The sequence below is a fragment of the Macaca thibetana genome, chromosome 19, assembly GCF_024542745.1.
Source record: "Macaca thibetana thibetana isolate TM-01 chromosome 19, ASM2454274v1, whole genome shotgun sequence".
Lineage (NCBI taxonomy): Eukaryota > Metazoa > Chordata > Mammalia > Primates > Cercopithecidae > Macaca > Macaca thibetana.
In genome coordinates, this window is record NC_065596.1 from 17,118,023 (window position 1) to 17,137,275 (window position 19,253).

Here is a 19,253-nt window from a genome sequence, read left to right on the forward strand (position 1 = left end):
TTTCAGGGCAGTGAAACCATTCTGTATGACACAGTGATGATGGATACAGGTTATTACATATATTTCAAAACTCAGAATGTACAAAATAAAGAGTCAACTGAAATGTATCTACTTTTTGTTCTTTTGCTTGTAATTTGGTGTAATCTCTAAAATCACTATGGGTTTTCATGACCTTAGATAGGGGTCATAAAAAATTACCCTTTGTTTGCTTCTAATAGCTTTCTAGTTTCAACGTTTGTATTTACAACACTGGTCGATTTTGAGTTGATGTTTGTGTATCATACACTTCAGGAGACTAGCACTTTTTAGCCCCTTGTTAGCTGTTGTTTTATTTATTTTTTCTATATCCTGTGAGGTAGGAGTCCAACCTTCTGCCTATGAGGTAGAACGCCTCATAAACACATTTCTGGTCCTCATAAACACATTTCTGGTCTTTCTTTTGCAGTTGGATATCCAGTTGTAGCGACCTTTCCACTCTGAATCTGCTCTCTCAGCCATCACACCGCCTCCCAATTGAAAAAACAGCTAAGCCGCTCTCAAGTTTCCATGGAGACAGTGGCCACATGACCTCAATCTGGCCAATCAGCAGAGTCCATCTTCTTTTTCCACAGTGATTGGCTAAGGCCTGCTCATGTGACACACTCTGTGCCAAAGGTCAGGCCGTTGTCTTGGAAACATCTGGGAGGAGAAGATCTATTTCCGTTAGGCTGCTGGGGCTGTGGGTGCCATCTTGTTACCTTGGAGGAAGAGCCCACCTGAGAATGACATCAACTTAGTGGGAAGTCAGCAGAACTAAGGGGCCGGGAGAGTTGATTCCTGGTGACATCATCCTGCTCCTGGGTGCAGCCACAGTGGCGTTGGCCTCGAATGTTGTCCCTGGCATGGAAGTGACCAGAGGTCGCCCTCACATGTCAGCAGACACCTCCAGCCGTGTCATTTTTGCTTCTCGTTAGCAAAGTTTGTAGGGGTAGTAGTCTCAGTTGGCATTCCTAGCTGAGATGTGTAGCTGGGAGGTCACCATGCTGAGGGACTTTGGGACCACTTCTGCCTCCGAAGAGACCCTTACTGATGATCATAGGCTCCTCGAGGTCATCAGCCAGGGCAGCTTTGCAGAAGTCAAGGCGGCTGGCCCAGCACATTCTCACTGGGACCGAGATGGCTGTGGAGGTCACCCCAACAGGGCAGCAGGGCTCCTGCAGCCTCCAGCGTCTGTACCGCAGGGTCCATATGATGAAGGCCCTTCATCGCCCGAAGATCATCAGACTCCCGTGGCTGGCGCCCAGAAGAGACTCTTCCTAGTAGTGGATTAAGCCAGCTCGAGAGAGCTATCCGACTTCACCCTCGAATTCTCCTCCTTGAAGGGCGAAGAGGCCCGTGGCAAGTTCCAGCAAATAGGGTATTCCGTGCAGTGAGGCTTCCAGCAGGAAATTATCTACAGGGTTCTGAAGCCAGAGAACTTCCCTGAGGAGGCTCAGCACGACGTGGAAACAACAGACTCTGGCTTTGATACCAGATTCACCGTAGGCTGAAAGCTGAGGCCCTGGGAGCTCCTCTTACGCAGCCTCGGAACTGTTCCCCGGGACAAAAGTACGATGGACCCCAGTGGGCATGTGGAGCTTGGGAGTCACTGTCTACACTATGGTGGCCGGGGCCTGCCATCTGTCGGACAGACTTTTGTGGGGCTGAGGACGACACTAATACTGTGTGAATGATGACAGGAGATCCCGTTTCTCATTTCCATAGAACTAGAACGCCTCATAAACACATTTCTGGTCCTTGACTCCAGGGAGAGGCCCTCACTAGCCCTCATCATGGGGCGTTCATGGATTAACATGGGTCAGGAGGAGACCCCAACTAAGACCATACTGGCAGCTATTCCCCGATCACCCGGAGTCTGGAAAGCGCTCCTGATGTGCCCGGGAGATGAGACAGACCACGTCCCATCCTTGTAGGAACAAAGATGCTATGATACCATTGTCTGCCACCAGATCCTGGGCTGCGGGAAACCCGAGGTGCGGGGCTTCATCATCACAGTGAAGCTCTTGCCTTCAGCAGATCCTACTACCTGCCGCCATTCTCCCCCCACCCGAAAAAAAAAAAACTCCTTTAATGAATATTAAACTTGTACTGGAAAAAGGTGAATAAATAAACAAGATATAGTTGCCTTAGTCAAGGCACGATCTTGGCTCACTGTAACCTTCACTTCCCGGGTTCAAGCGATTCTCCTGCTTCAGCCTCCCAAGTAGCTGGGATTACAGGCATGCGCCACCACGTCCGGCTAATTTTGTATTGTTAGTAGAGACGGGGTTTCTCTATTTTGGTCAGGCTGGCCTCGAACTCCCGACCTCAGGTGATCCACCCGCCTCTGTCTCCTAAAGTGCTGGGATTACAGGCGTGAGCCACCGCGACTGGCCGGCAAACTCTCTGTTTCTAAGGTGAGTAGATAAAGCTGTGACCTCCACAACAGGGATTTTTCTTAGTATCATCAAACTACACTTGCCATTCTTTTATCCCTGTGGTATCATTTGTCTCCACTAGGGGGAGAAAGGAGTAAAAACTTCATGGTTCTCTAATCCCATACACATAACATGAAATAAACTTGCCTTTTTATAATCTGAATAATTTATAGTGTGCAAGAAAATGCAGATCCATTTACTCAAGGAATATTTATTGACCACGTACAATACGCTTATCCTCCCAGAACATTAGTTGAAAAAATACTGAAAAATTGGAAAGTGTATTAGAATATAAAACACTGTATAAATGTTTTATGTATCCCCCAAACCAAAATTATCAATATTTTAATTTCTTGTTTGTTTTTACATTTTTGTAAGATTTATTTTTTATTTTTTATTAGTTTTGGTGTCACGTTTTTGCTCTGTCTCCCAGGCTAGAGTGCAGTGGTGCGATCTTGGCTCACTGCAGCCTTGACCTCCTGAGCTCAAGCCATTCTCCCACCTCAGCCTCCTGAATAGCTGAGAATACAGGTGCACACCACCATGCCCAGCTCTTTGCTGGTTTTAATGGAAGCAAATTCATCAATAATATTTTTAAAATCACACTTCTGGGAAGAAAATGAACCATTAGTTAAATATATATTTATATTTAAATATATTTCTGTGTGTGTGTATATATATATATATACACATGTGGGTGTATATATAATGTGTGTGTGTGTGTGTGTGTGTGTATATATATATATATATATATATATTTTTTTTTTTTTTTTTGAGATGGAGCCTCGCTCTGTCACCCAGGCTGGAGTGCAGTAGCATGATCTCAGCTCGCTGCAATTTCAGCCTCCCAGGTTCATGCGATTCTCCTGCCTCAGCCTCCTGAGCACCTGGGACTACAGGTATGTGCCACCATGCCCAACTAATTTTTGCATTTTTAGTAAAGACAGGGTTTCACCATGTTCACCAGGCTGGTCTTGAACTCCTGACCTCAGGTGATCCACCCACCTTGGTCTCCCAAAGTGCTGGGATTACAGGCGTGAGCCACTGTGCCTGGCCGTTAACAATATTATTCAGCCTTAAAAAAGAAGGAGATCCTGCCATTTGTGACAACATGGATAAACCTGAAGGACATTTTCCTAAGTAAAATAAACCAGTCACAGAGAGACAAATACTGCATGATCTCACACATACGTGGAATCTCAAAAAACCATCAAATACATGGAAACAAGAGAATAGAATAGTGGTTACTGAGGTGGTGATGGAGTAGAGGAGAAACGGGGAGATAGAGGTCAAAGGGCACAAAATTGCAGCTATGTGTGATGAATAAGTCCAGAGATCAGATGTATAACATGAGGACAATAGTTAATATTGTATTATGAAGTGGAAATTTGCTAAAAAAGTAAATCTTGGATACTTTTGCACACACACAAAAGGTAGCTACAGGAGATAATGAAAATGTTAATTCACTTAACTATAGTTATCCTTTCATTATATCAAAGCATCCTGTTGAACATCTTAAATATAGACAATAAAACAAACACATTAAAAATGTCTGCATAGAGAGGCGCCCGTGTTTCCGTTTGCCTCAGTGTCCATTACGACCTGGCATAGCACTGTCAGATTTTGGAACTGCTTATTTTCTTTATCATGAATTTTCTTGCATTGATTTTTTTTTTTTTTTTTTTTTTTTTTTTTTTTTAAGACAATGTCTCACTTTGTGGACCAGGCTGGATGCAGTGGCACAATCTTGGCTCACTGCAACCTCTGCCTCCCAGGTTCAAGCAATTCTCCTGCCTCGGCCTCCTGAATAGCTGGGATTACAGGCCTGTGCCCCCATTCCTGGCCTTTTTTTTTTTTTTTTTTTTGTATTTTTGGTAGATATGGGGTTTCACCATGTTGGCCACGCTGGTTTTGCATTGATTTTTAAAAATATTGCATTGAAACAGTATTTGCCTTGCTTACTTAATTTTTGGTACCCCCTTAAATTTTGTACCTGAGTACCTTGCCTTAGTCCGAGCCATGATTTCTATTTTATTTTATTTTATTATTTTATTTTATTTTATATTTTATTTTATTTTATTATAAAGATGGAGTCTCGCTCTGTCTCCCAGGCTGGAGTGTGGTGGTATGGTCTTGGCTCACTGCAACCATCTCTTCTGTGGTTCAAGAAATTCTCCTGCCTCAGTCTCCTGAGTAGCTGGGATTAATGCCGGCTAATTTTTGTATTTTTAGTAGAGACGGGATTTCACCATGTTGGCCAGGCTGGTTTCGAACTTCTGACCTCAGGTGATCCACCTGCCTCGGCCTCCCAAAGTGCTGGGATTACAGGCGTGAGGCACCGCACCCAGCCTTAAACCACCGCGCCCGGCCTATAAACTTTTTAAGGCTGGTTTTTAGCCTGCTTCTAGGAAATGGGACATTATCCACATCTCTTACTTTAAACACTCCATTTTTTTTTTTTTTTTTTTTTTTTTTTTTGAGACAGAGTCTCGCTCAGTCGCCCAGGCTGGAGTGCAGTGGCACGATCTCGGCTCACTGTAAGCTCCACCTCCCGGGTTCACGGCATTCTCCTGCCTCAGCCTCCCAAGTAGCTGGGACTACAGGCGCCTGCCGCCACGCCCAGCTAATTTTTTGCATTTTTAGTAGAAACGGGGTTTCACCGTGTTAGCCAGGATGGTCTCCATCTCCTGACCTCATGATCCGCCTGCCTCGGCCTCCCAAAGTGCTGGGATTACAGGCGTGAGCCACCGCCCCCGGCAAACACTCCATTATTAATAAAAAGAAAATCTCTTAGTCACATTAGTCTGCATGTAAAGGAAAAATTGTACCATGGCAGTGCCAGATGCCTCAGGCCCACATAGGAAATTGTCCTGAGAATAATCTACAACAGATATGCCCTTTGTTTCTTTTTTCCACTTGTCACAATATGAACACCTTTCCAACTCATTAACCCTTTCAGAACCTATTTTTGGATGGCTGACTGATAATCTCTGGTATACCTGTGTCACAGCGTATTTACCCTGAGTTTGTGTCATTTCCAACTTTTCACTACTGTATACAACACTGTGACAAACATCTTCAAGCTATAATTTTAACACTCTACCATTAGAGTGCTTTTAAAATCAGTAGGGGGTTATCAGTGGCAGGAAGTTTTTATGTCTCTTTTATTGTCTGATTGAAAAAATATATTTATGAGCTGGGCGTGGTGGCTCACGCCTGTAATCCCAGCACTTTGGGAGGCTGAGACAGGAGGATCACAAGGTCAAGAAATCGAGACCATCCTGGCCAACATGGTGAAACCCTGTCTTTACTAAAAATACAAAAATTAGCTGGGTGTGGTGGTGCACGCCTGCAGTCCCAGCTACTCAGGAGGCTGAGGCAGGAGAATGACTTGAACCCGGGAGGTGGAGGTTGCAGTGAGCTGAGATCATGCCACTGCACTCCAGCCTGGCAACAGGAAAAAAAAGGAAAAAAGAAAAAGAAAGAAAAGAAAAGAAAAACAAAAACATTTATGACTACACAGAAGCTGCCCAAACTTTCCCAAACTGTAAAAAATACATCAATAGAAATATAGTAATTTGCTCAGGCACAGTGGCTCACACCTATAATCCCAGCACTTTGGGAGTCCAAGGAGGGAAGATTTCTTGAGCCCAGGAGTTCACAACCAGTCCCGGGAACATAGCAAGACTCTGTTTCTATCCCCTCCCCCAAAAAGTAGCCAGATATAGTGGTGGACACCTGTGATCCCAGCTACTTGAGAGACAGGGTTTCTTTTTTTCTTTTTTTTTTTTTTTTTTTTTTTTTTGAGACGGAGTCTTGCTGTGTCACCCAGGTTGGAGTGCAATGGCCAGATCTCGGCTAACTGCAAGCTCCGCCTCCCGGGTTCATGCCATTCTCCTGCCTCAGCCTCCCGAGTAGCTGGGACTACAGGCACCCGCCACCTCGCCCGGCTAGTTTTTTTTTTTTTTGTATTTTTTATTAGAGACGGGGTTTCACCGTGTTAGCCAGGATGGTCTCGATCTCCTGACCTCGTGATCCGCCCGTCTCGGCCTCCCAAAGTGCTGGGATTACAGGCTTGAGCCACCGCGCCCGGCCCTTTTTTTCTTTTTGAGACCAAGTCGCACTCTGTCACCCAGGCTGGAGTGCAGCGGCATGATCTCCACTCACTGCAGCCTCCGTCTTGTGGGTTGAAGCCATTCTCCTGCCTCAGCCTCCTAAGCAGCTGGGATTACAGGTGTCCACCATGATGCACGGCTAATTTTTGTATTTTTAGTAGATGGGGTTTCACCACGTTGGCCAGACTGGTCTCAATCTCCTGACCTCAAGTGATCTACCTGCCTCAGCGTCCCAAAGTGCTGGGACTACAAGCGTGAGCCCCCGTGCCCACCTTATTTGAAGTTTATTTAATTTTTGCTCATAGAAGAGCTTTCCATCATCAGTTCAAAGTCATCCGGTTACCTCCTGACTTAACATTTCTGTTTCATTGTGTCCAAAGTTATTATCGATCTTTTATTTGTAATACTCAGCATGTTGGATCATAATCAGATGAGTTCCTTGTCTGATTTATCTCTGTAAGTGTATTACCCAGCAGGAGACTGGGGTCACTGATTGGGTTTATAATGTTTGTTGAATGAATACATCTGAGAAAGACCATGTGTCAATCTACTGCACAGCAACAGAACATTATTCTGACATTCTGTCTCCTGAAGTGACCACTCTTGTTTTTCTTTTTTTTTTCTTTAAGTTCTAGGGTACATGTGCACTCTTATTTCATAAATAACGTCATGGGCTGGGTGCGTTGGCTCACGCCCATAATCCTAGCACTTTGGGAGGCTAAGGCGGGTGGATCATCTGAGGTCAGGAGTTCGAGACCAGCCTGACCAAGATGGCGAAACCCCGTCTCCACTAAAAATACAAAAATTAGCTGGGGGTGGTGGTAAGCACCTGTAGTCCCAGCTGCTCAGAAGGCTGAGGCAGGAGAATCGCTTGAACTCGGGAGGCAGAGGTTGCAGTGAGCCAAGATTGTGCCACTGCACTCCAGCCTGGGTAACAGAGTGAGATGCCATCTGAAAAAAAAAAAGAAAAGAAAGAAGCTACCAGTGTCTTAAGATAAGATCTGGTCCTGTAAGATGTATAGAGTTATTTTCTTTCTTTCTTTTTCTTTCTTTTTTTTTTTTTTTTTTGTGAGACAGAGCCTTGCTCTGTCACCCAGGTTGGAGTGCAGTGGCGCAATCTCGGCTCATTACAAGCTCCACCTCCCGGGTTCACGCCATTCCTCTGCCTCAGCCTCCCGAGTAGGTGGTACTGCAGTTGTCTGTCACCACACGCAGCTAATTTTTTTGTATTTTTAGTAGAGACGGGGTTTCACTGTGTTAGCCAGGATGGTCTCGATCTCCTGACCTCATGATCCGCCTGCCTCGGCCTCCCAAAGTGCTGGGATTACAGGCATGAGCCACCGCGCTGGGCTATATAGTTATTTTCTATTGTCAGTTTTACTAGTTAAGAAGTTACAAAGCCCAGATACAAGAAGACGAGACATAGACTTCAGCTCTCCAGAAAAGAATGTCAGAAAGTGTGGGGCCATGTTTTAATACCATCTCAGGCACCAAGCACACTTAGCATAAGAAGTTTGTTAGAAACAAAGGTGACAATATTATCTAAGGGCATGATTCTGTTGGTGCCCAGTGAACCGGCAAGAAAGATCATATGTACGAGCCACTGAACACAACCTTTTAGGCATCAAGTCTGGGCTGCCATTCTGATAAAGCCCAGGTTCTAAGCTCTGATTCCTATATCCCATTCTTTCCAAGTGGACCACCTACACCATATTTCCAGCCAATTCACGTACCGAACACCACTATTTCAAGGCATGGGAAGTTGGCTGAGAAACAATTCCTTTTAAATGATTGCCAAAGGAGGAAGTGATATTTGTGTTTTGTGATTCACTTTCACGCGTTGGTCGAAGAATGGTGTTTTCTTCTTTTCTTGAAGTAAGGGTTTCCTCTTCTATGACAGTTGATAAGAAAGCTAGAATAAGCAGAATCAGGACCAAAGTGTGTATTAATTGGTGACATGGCAAGAAACAGCTGCGCCCTCAAATGAGTTAAATGAGGGGGGTTTAATGAAAGGACTGTTTATTTAGGTGGGGGTAGGGCTAAGGAAAATCAACAGAGGATGGCGAGGCACCCTGGGATTGGCAATGTGGGTGATCTCTTACCACTCGTTGACTTGAAGGCATGAAGGGAGGCAGCATTTATAAGAACCTGGAAGGGCTTTAGCCTGCAGCAGAAAAACCCAACCACTGTCCAAATGTGCAATGCTGCGGGGGAAGAGGAGGCTGGGGAAGCAAACACCACATCTCTTGCTGCACCAGCTCTCTTTTCTTCTTCCGGGGCTAACACTGGTCAAATCGAGCTTCACAGCAGAGCACGCAAGTGCCTCATGATCCAGAACATACAGGGAAGCCTCTCAATGCACAGGGCCGGTTGCAGAAGGATGGAGAACAGGTGTTTTTCACAATTGCCCAAAGTCAATTGTTAAATGCTTGTTGAAGTTTGGGAAATGACCAGGCCATATCAAATGTTCCTAGACCGAACATTTGCTCCCTTGGGTTTTGAGATGGGCTGGTTTCTGTGATGGGGGCAGTGTACTGTGCTGCTCTACCGAGGCAAGGTGAGATACCCGACGTAGAGATTAGAGAGGAAGGTCATCATTCTCCTATCCGATGGCTTCTGCTTTTGTTATTTCTTAATTTGATCACTGCGGCTCATGAGTCATGCTGCTGTCTGCATCCCTTTCCGGGACTTATTCAGATTCCTCAAGAGAGACACAGGCTGAATGGATTCGTCAGTCCAATATTCAATAGACAGAACTATTTGAAGGTACACTTATCTTCTCGGCCATCTCATAAGTTGTTGTTTGCCATATGGACCAATCCATGTTCCAATCAGCTGCGGTTGGGAGGCAAAGTTAAATAATACCATGTCTGACAACATGAGTGCAAATAACTTATTCCAGCATACCTTGGGAAGTGTCTCAGTTGGCCTTGGGTGTATAACAAACCATCCTCTCCTCATTGAATTTTTTTTCTTTCTTCTTTTTTCTTTTTTGCTTAAAATAACAACTATTTCACTTAGTTCACGATTCTGTGGACCTTTCTTCAGATCTGGGCTGGCTTGTTGGTTCCATGCATACGTGTTTGTGGTCAGTTGGAGGGTATGCTGGTTGAATGGATGATCTGACATGGTCTTACCCACACGTGTGGTGATTGGCAGATTGGCAACTGAAGTGATGAATGATTGGCTATCAAGCCTTGGTTTCTTCCACATGGCTTCTTACACTCCAGCAGGCTAGCATTTTTTTTTGCATTCTGTTAGCTGTTGTTTCATTGGCCAAAGCCAGTCACACGGCCAAGATAAGAACCAGAGACTACACTTAAAGATGGAGAATTCTTCCATCCCAGGGTGCAATCTGTCGCGTGCAGAATTGGGCCATGAGCACACAGAATACTCAGAATTTCAGGGACTTCCTTTGGGATTAGGCGTTTCCATTTTACATTCAGACAATTTTCTCTTCAGTACAGCTGACAATGGCAGGCTGAATCCGTCTTTCGTTTGTCATTTGAAAGACGATGCAGCAGGCTGAGCACGGTGGCTCACGTCTCTAATCCCAGCACTTTGGGAGGCTGAAGCGGGCAGATCACCCAACGTTAGGAGTTCGAGACCAGCCTCGCCAACATGGAAGAAATCCCGTCTCTACTAAAAACACAAAAATTAGCTGGGCGTGGTGGTGTGTGCCTGTAATCCCAGCTACTGGGGAGGCTGAGGCAGGAGAATCGCTTGAACCCAGGAGGCAGAGGTTGCAATGAGCCAAGATTGTGCCATTGCACTCCAGCCTGGACGACAAGAGTGAAATTCCATCTCAAAAAAAAGATGATGCAGCAAACATTTTGAGTAGTACATGGAGGAGGTGATTACCAGCCCCGCTATACAGCCGTATCTACGTGATTATTTGCATAATTTATTGCATTTACTCTTATGAATTTATAAAAATAAATGGAAAACAGAAAGATGAAGGTGTTAACATTTGGGAGAATAAGACCATGTTTCATACACGTAATAAAATCAAGACAAGGAGTAAATTGCTTCTTGGGTATTTGGACTTGCCAAATTAGGGCATTATTTGCCATATTCATGCTGGATCTTACCAAGATTCTTCTAATACAAATGAGACAACAATTTCAGAATACCACCCTAATAAAACCAGTTGAAAATCTTATCAGCCAAGTCTATCAGTGTAATTCTGTTAAATGGTACCATCCCAAAGACCAAGAATATGGATGAGTCATTTTCCCAAGTTGGTCAACTGGAACAGGAAATTAAGCTCTACAAAGATATGCCGACTCCTTTCCACACTCTGGCCTTCAACTCTGGTGGTGCAAATTAAATGAAAAGGACCTCTTTGAAGGTGAACCCATATCCTTGGGAGTTGGCCTCACTCTCCATTATCACTCTCCATTTCCCACTGACCACCATCACCATTTGCCCGTTCATTTTCTGAGGCACTTTGATATGGTCCACCATGATAATGTACCACTTAAATTACAGCAATGGAAGGAGAACTAATAGACCCTGCATTATGCAAACTCCCCAAACAACAACGCAGCCTCCCTTGTCCACCCACAAGACTCCTTGAGAAACCGGAGCTCAAGATAAAAACCAACATACTTCCTCTTCTGTCAGTTCTGAGAAGCTACCAGGCTCAGTGAGAGGCAAGGACTTTTCATCTTTAGGGTAAGTAGTATCTTCCTATAGAAAATAGGAAATGTTTTACTTGTGATCCTGAATCTAAGAAAAATATTCTCGTTCTGGAAACATTTTCAAGGAGGCCTCATTACTTGTCCAATTACTTTATTTCTTGAGAGCTGCTATGACGGCTTCTATCTCACATTCATTTTTTCCACTTCTGCTTGGGCAAGGAGTGTGTGTGTCGTTATGCGATAGTCTGAAACCTGCTGGGATGCCTTATCACACACAAAGAAGGGGGCAATGGTGTGTAAAGGGGCTTAAGGTGAACTAAAATGATCAAGATTCGAGAATAATCTAAGATGAACATAGCTTATAACGAACATGTTATGAAAAACAAGGAAAACAAGATCTAAAAAGATGAGCCAGTTTCCTAAGTCCGTAGGATGAATTAGCAGCTTTTGCATACACCTCACACCCATAATATACACATCAGCACATGTGTTTAAATGCCAGTCTCACAGTCATCGTCATTTTCATGGTGGAAGGGTTTTGTGCTTTATTCATGACCAAAGCAGAGATTTACAGGTCAACTTTTTCACCCAGCTGGTTATGACCCACTGGAGGAGGCTGGTCGCTTTCAGTGGATGGGTCTTCTTAGGCCACTACTGTGTTCCTGTGGGGACTTCACAGGACCCTTGTTCATTCTTATTACCACTGGGTAAAAGGTCAGTCCTTAGCATGTGCCACCATGGCACCACCTTAGTGGGGTAACAACCACGAAGGCAACAAGCAGAAATGAAAACAACTCTAATTAGATAATATCAGTTGCTGCAAATAGTGAGTTTCTTTGTGTGTGATCCTTGGCTCAGTTCTGTGTGTCTGCCTCTCTTTCTCTCTGATGTGAAATTCTTTTCTTATAATTGGTGATGGTCAAAAGTCCTCTCCAAATCAGCATCCCCAGAGGCCTTGGCTGTTGTGAAAAATCTTACCACCTTATTCCTTTCAAAATACTCACTTTAGTTAAACTTGTTTCAAATGAGGCCTCAGCAAAGAAATGCCCTTATCTGGACAGGTGTTCTTTTCATTGAGAATTTTCCAGTTATATTTTAGAGTAGACTTTTTGAAGGGTGGAGCAACACGACTCTAAAAAGAAGACAAAGGTTGAAAGAGGAAAGGTATCCAGAAAGTAATCAAGTATAACTCTACCAACGGAACACAAGTTTCCCACGACAGAATTTGATTTCAGTGAAGTAGAGATTGCAAGTGATTGGCCTCCTGGTTCTGTATTTAAGGAAAACGTGGGTGTGGGTGTCTCTAGATAGCCTTTGGTGTCCAGTTCCACACAGTCCTTATTACTTCTCACCAATGGCCTTATGTATTTATGTTGCATGTCTAGATGCTGGGAGACCTTGGAGTTTATGACCTTGGTGAGGTGGTTGCGCATGGGCTTTGGACTCAAGCTGACGTCCTCCAAGTCTTAGATTTGTATTTTCCTAGCAGCACAATCTTGAGCAAATGATATCATTGTTTGGAACCTCAATTTCCTCATCTGAAGACTGAGGAGACATAAAATTATAAGACCTACATCATGGCCGGGCATGGTGGCTCACTCCTGTAATCCCAGCACTTTGGGAGGCCAAGATGGGTGGATCACCTGAGGTCAGGAGTTCCAGACCAGCCTGGCCAACGTGGTGAAACCCCATCTCTACTAAAAATACAAAAATTAGCCGGGTATGGTGATGCGCACCTGTAGTCCCAGCTACTCGGGAGGCTGAGGCAGGAGAATTGCTTGAACCCAGGAGGCAGAAGTTGTAGTGAGCTGAGATCACACTACTGGGTGACAGAGAGAGACTCCATCTCAAAAAAATAAAATAAAATAAAATAAAGACCTACATCGTAAGATGGTTGTAGCTTTCAATAAGAGAATAGCCATATTAGCCAGAAAGTTCTTAAGGCACTTGGCCCATAGTAGAAGTTCCATAAGTGATTTTAGGAGACAGTAATGGAAGGGATGAGAGAAGCATCTGCAGCAAAATTTGATTTGCAAGCAGGATTCCAATGCATAATGTGCAGTTGGCCTGCTTAGGAATAAGCGGTTCCATGGGATGGGTCTTCTTAGGCCACCACTGTGTTCCTGTGGTGACTTCACAGGACCCTTGTTAATTCTCATCACCACTGGGTAAAAAGTCAGTCCTTAGCATGCAAAGTTGTGATTACAATTGGGGTCAGGAAAAGAACATGAGAGATCTCCATGACCTCTGTCGTCACCATCATCACCATCAGCATTACTGTCACTTCCACCATCCTTGCCACCATCACCACAACCATGCTGTCCCCCTTCACTATTACCATCACCACCACTATCATCACCATCACTATCAGCACCATCATCACTATCATCATCATCACCGCCATCACCATTACTACCATTGGCATCACCACTGCCACCATTACCATCACCACCATCATTACCGCCATCATCACCATCACCACCACCGCCATTACCATCACCACCATCATTACCACCATCATCACCACCGCCATTACCATCACCACCATCATTACCACCATCATCACCACCACCATTACCATCACCACCATCATTACCGCCATCATCACCATCACCACCACTGCCATTACCATCACCACCATCATTACCGCCATCATCACTATCACCAGCACCACCATTACCATCACCACCATCATTACCACCATCATCATCACCACCGCCATTACCATCACCACTATCATTACCACCATCATCACCACCACCATTACCATCACCACCATCATTACCACCATCATCACCATCACCATTACCATCACCACCATCATTACCACCATCATCATCACCACCGCCATTACAATCACCACCATCATTACCACCATCATCACCACCACCATTACCATCACCACCATCACCATTGCCACCATCCCCATCACTACCATCACCATTATTACCACCACCACCATCACCATTGACACTGTCACCATCACCACCATCACTGCTATTACCACCATCACCATCACCATTGCCACCATTCCCATCACTACCATCACCATTATTACCACCACCACCATCACCATTGACACCATCACCACCATCACCATGATTACCACCATCACCCTTGCCACCATCACTATCACCACCATCACCATCACCACCACTTTTGCCACCATTGCTATCACCATGACTATTACATCCACCATCATAACCACCATCAGGACCATCACCACCACTGCCACCTTCATCACTACCTCCACCATCATTATAATCTCCACTGCCATCACCACCATTACCATCACGACCACTACTATCACATCCACTACGACCACCACCACCACTACCACCATTGTCATCCTTCCCTCTTTCCTTCACAGGTAGCTTTATTCAGGACGTACCACATGCCGGCAGGTGTGAAGCGTCGTCTCACTGAATCAGCATGAAACTGTAAAATATGTGCTCTTTCTTAGCTATGTTTTGCAGACGAGAGGCTTGGAGGTAAAGTCACAACCTCAGAGTCACTCAACTAGTAGTTGTAGATTTGGGATTCAAACCCAGGTTTGCCTGTGCACCAAATTCTAAAGCCATCTAACTGTGTAGGGCCAGTATGTGACTGTGCGTGAAGCATGGAGGGAGAACTGCCACATAAACACACAGGCAGCCCCAACAGATTCCAAACTCAGAGATCAAAGCAGCATGAATATATCAAAGCAGGAGTATCAACGCAGACCTCTCAAGAACAATTTTTAAAGTCATTTTGTGGCTGGGCGCGGTGACTCATGCCTGTAATCTCAACACTTTGGGAGAATGAGGTGGGTGGATCACTTGAGGTCAGGAATTTGAGACTAGCCTGGCCAACATGGTGAAACGTCTCTACTAAAAATACAAAAATTAGCTGGGTGTGGTGGCAGGTGCCTGTAATCCCAGCTGCTTGGGAGGCTGAGGCAGGGGATTCGCTTGAACCTGGGAGGCGGAGGTTGCGGTGAGCCAAGGTCACATCACTGCACTCCAGTCTGGGCGACAGAGTGAGACCCTGTCTCAAAACCAAAAAAAAAAAGTAATTTTGTTTCCTCTTTTATTAAAACACTTCATTATATTATTATTTTTATTGCTAAGGCAATGTACATAATTTAGAATTACAGCTGAATAAAGAGAAATTTAAAATCACTCATACTGACATTCTTCTATTAACATTTAAAATTCTCTTACATGTGATATTATATACTTTCTTTATAACCTACATTTTATATTGATACATAATAGTGGTACATATATGTGAGTTACATATGATATATTTTGATACATGCATACAATGTGTAATGATAGAATCATATAACCTCCTTTTGAGACGGAGTCTCGCTCTGTCGCCCAGGCTGGAGTGCAGTGGCCTGATCTCAGCTCACTGCAAGCTCCGCCCCCCGGGTTCACGCCATTCTCCTGCCTCAGCCTCCCGAGTAGCTGGGACCACAGGTGCCCGCCAAGTCGCCCGGCTAGTTTTTTGTATTTTTTAGTAGAGACGGAGTTTCACTGTGTTAGCCAGGATGGTCTCGATCTCCTGACCTTGTGATCCACCCGTCTCGGCCTCCCAAAGTGCTGGGATTACAGGCTTGAGCCATCGCGCCCGGCCCATATATATATAACCTCCTTTCGATCCTAATGCTACGTCATAATCACTTTCTATGGGGTTTTGTTTTGTTTTGTTTTGTTTTTTTAGACAGAGTCTCGCTCTGTCGCCCAGGCTGGAGTGCAGTGGCATGATCTCGGCTCACTGAAAGCTCCGCCTCCTGGGTTTACGCCATTCTCCTGCCTCAGCCTCCCGAGTAGCTGGGACTACAGGCGCCGCCACCTCGCCCGGCTAGTTTTTTGTATTTTTTAGTAGAGACGGGGTTTCACCGTGTTAGCCAGGATGGTCTCGATCTCCTGACCTTGTGATCTGCCCATCTCAGCCTCCCAAAGTGCTGGGATTACAGGCGTGAGCCACCGTGCCCGGCCTTGTTTTGTTTTTTGAGACGAGTCTCGCTCTGTCACCCAGGCTGGAGTGCAGTAGTTTGATCTCGGGTCACTGCAGCCTCCACCTCCTGGTTCACGTGATTCTCATGTCTCAGCCTCCCAAGTAGCTGGGATTACAGGCACTCGCCACCATGCCCGGATAATTTTGTGTTTTTAGCAGAGACGGGGTTTCACCATGTTGGTCAGGCTGGTCTCAAACTCCTGATCTCAAGCGATCCACCTGCCTCTGCCCTCCAAAGGGCTGGGATTGTAGATGTGACCCACCGCATCCGGCCCTATGTTGTTCTAATAGCCTCCTACAACATTATTTTTTGCATGTGATACCGGATTGTTTGCATTGCACATAATTGTTGTTTTCCTTCCTGCTTACATTTTGTGAAACTTTTCTGCAAACTACTTAAAGCATCTTCTCCATCAGTTCCTCCATCATCACTGGCAGCGCCTTTGAAAGGCTTCACCGATCTGCAGAGTACATCATCTTTGCTAATGTGCACTTGGAGGTTTTATCTTAAACCCCAGCTGGCCACCGACATTACCTTAGGAGAGTGCTTTCTGCATTTTAAATTGATATCCGTAGGCAAACGCTTACTACAATGCTTCTTAAAGTCCTCTTTGAAAGACTCATTTAGGCCTGGCTTGGTGGCTCACACCTATAATCCCAGCACTTTGGGAGGCCCAGGCGGGTGGATCACCAGAGGTCAGGAGTTTGAGACCAGCCTGACCAACGTGGTGAAACTCTGTCTCTACTTAGAAAATACAAAAATTAGCCGGGCGTAGTGCCGGGAGCCTGTCATCCCAGCTACTAGGGAGGCTGAGACAGGAGAATTGCTTGAACCCCGGAGGCGGAGGTTACAGCGAGACGAGATCACACCACTGCACTCCAGCCTGGGCGCCACGGCCAGAAAGCCTCATTTATAGTGATGTCTAGTACCTCCACTATTTTCTCTGTTAGAAATGATTTCTGTTTTGAATAGACAAGACCTTCACTTGGCTCAAAATTCAAAAGATAGAAGAGGATAAACTGAAAAGTCTCCTTGCCTCGGCTTCCCAGTCACTTGGTTTCTTTCTCCTTTTTAAAAATATTTTATTTTATTTTAGGCTGGGTGCAGTGGCTCACGCCTGTAATCCCAGCATTTTGGGAGGCCGAGGAGGGCCAGCCTAGCCAACATGACAAAACCCTGTCTCTACTAAAAATATAAAAAATTAGCCAGTCGTGGTGGCCGGTGCCTGTTATCCCAGCTACTTGGGAGGCTGAGGTAGGAAAATCACTTGAACCCGTGAGGCGGAGGTTGCCGTGAGCCGAGATCGGGCCATTGCACTCCAGCCTGGGCAACAGAGTGAGACTCCGTCTCTAAATAAATAAATAAATTTTACTTTATCTTAAGTTCCGGGATATATGTGCAGGACGTGTGAGTTTGTTACGTAGGTAAACATGTGCCATGGTGGTTTGCCGCACCTATCAACCCATCACCTAGGTGTTAAGCCTCGCATACGTTTGTTGTCAAATGTAACGGATGCTATGAGTTTGTTAGGTACCTTCCAGGAATATTTTATGCAAATACAAAATTATCATACACATACAGATGCATTTGATGCATTTATGTTTGTACATTTGTATGTATGATTTTGTGTATACACATATAAACACCCATACACACATGCAAATATGGATAATTGTATATAGAAGGCTAACATTTTCCTAAAACAGAGGAGATAGTAGCCTTTTATATAAATATATTATAAATATATGTGTACATATTTCTTTCTTTTTTTATTTTTTGAGATGGAGTCTTGCTCTGTCACCCAGGTTAGAGGGCAGTGGCACGGTCTCAGCTCACTGCAACCTCTACCTCCCAGGTTCAAGTGATTCTCCTGCCTCAGCCTCCCCAGTAGCTGAGATTACAGGCACCTGCCACCACACCCGGCTAATTTTTGTATTGTTAGTAGAGATGGGGTTTCACCATGTTGACCAGGCTGGTCTCTAACTCCTGACCTCAGGTGATCTGCCCATCTCGTTCTCCCAACGTGCTGGGATTAAAGGCATGAGCCGCCGTGCCTGGCCTATATTATATATTTCAAAATTGCTAAAAGAATAAATTTTAAAAGTTCTCATACCAAAAAACGATAGGTATGTGAGGTGATGCATATGTTAATTGTCTTGATTTAATCATTCCACAATGTCAGCCGGGCGCGGTGGCTCACGCCTGTAATCCTAGCACTTTGGGAGGCTGAGGCGGGCGCATCACGAGGTCAGGAGATGGAGACCATCCTGGCTAACACGGTGAAACTGTGTCTCTACTAAAAATGCAAAACAAATTAGCCGGGCGTGGTGGCAGGAGCCTGTAGTCCCAGCTACTCCGGAGGCTGAAGCAGGCGAATGGCGTGAACTCGGGAGGCGGAGCTTGCAGTGAGCCGAGATCGGGCCACTGCACTCCAGCCTGGGCGATAGAGCGAAAAAAAAAAAAAAAATTATTCCACAATGTCAACATAAGTCAAAACATCATATTATAGCCCATAAGCATATATAATTATTTATGAATTAAAAATTAAAAATAAATCAATGACAACAATGTAAAAAAAAAAAAAAAAAGAAGAAAGAAAAAATGAGTAGTTTGTCTGGTGGAGTTTTCCACTCTCGATCTTGCTGATTGCCATAGAACAGGATTTTAAATTCCAGCCGGATATTTCATCAGATGCATCCGTTTTTAGCATTTGTTGAGTGATAAACTTGTTCCCTATAACCAAATGTGCTATGATCATCCTTGCAGGGTCTTTTCCTTGACAGAGTTAACCAGAGGCAGAATTATTGGGTCAAACGAGAGGGAGAGATGAAAGGTATTTTGTTTGTTTGTTGGTTGGTTGGTTGGTTGGTTGGTTGGTTGGTTGATTTCGAGATAGAGTCTTGCTCTGTTGCCCAGCCTGGAGTGCAGTGGTGCGATCTCGGCTCACTGCTACCTCTGCTTTCTGGTTTCAAGCAATTCTCCTGCCTCGGCCTTACATTTTGATAAGCATTGGCCACGTGGCTTCTGAACTTGA

At 44.8% G+C, this 19,253-nt stretch overlaps 1 protein-coding gene across 4 annotated transcripts in view; it reads left to right on the plus strand.

Annotated features, from left to right (window-relative positions):
• Positions 1 to 398: 398 nt before the first annotated feature.
• LOC126942549 (putative adhesion G protein-coupled receptor E4P) overlaps positions 399 to 19,253 on the plus strand; it is a 61,260-nt gene continuing 42,405 nt past the window's right edge. For 3 of the 4 annotated variants that reach the window (XR_007721581.1, XM_050770275.1, XM_050770277.1), the window contains exon 1: positions 10,479 to 11,248. The gene's annotated coding sequence lies outside the window, so the exon portion shown is untranslated. Of the gene's footprint in view, positions 2,436 to 10,478; positions 11,249 to 19,253 lie in introns of those variants that run through there. The other variant, XM_050770276.1, reaches the window with a different exon arrangement.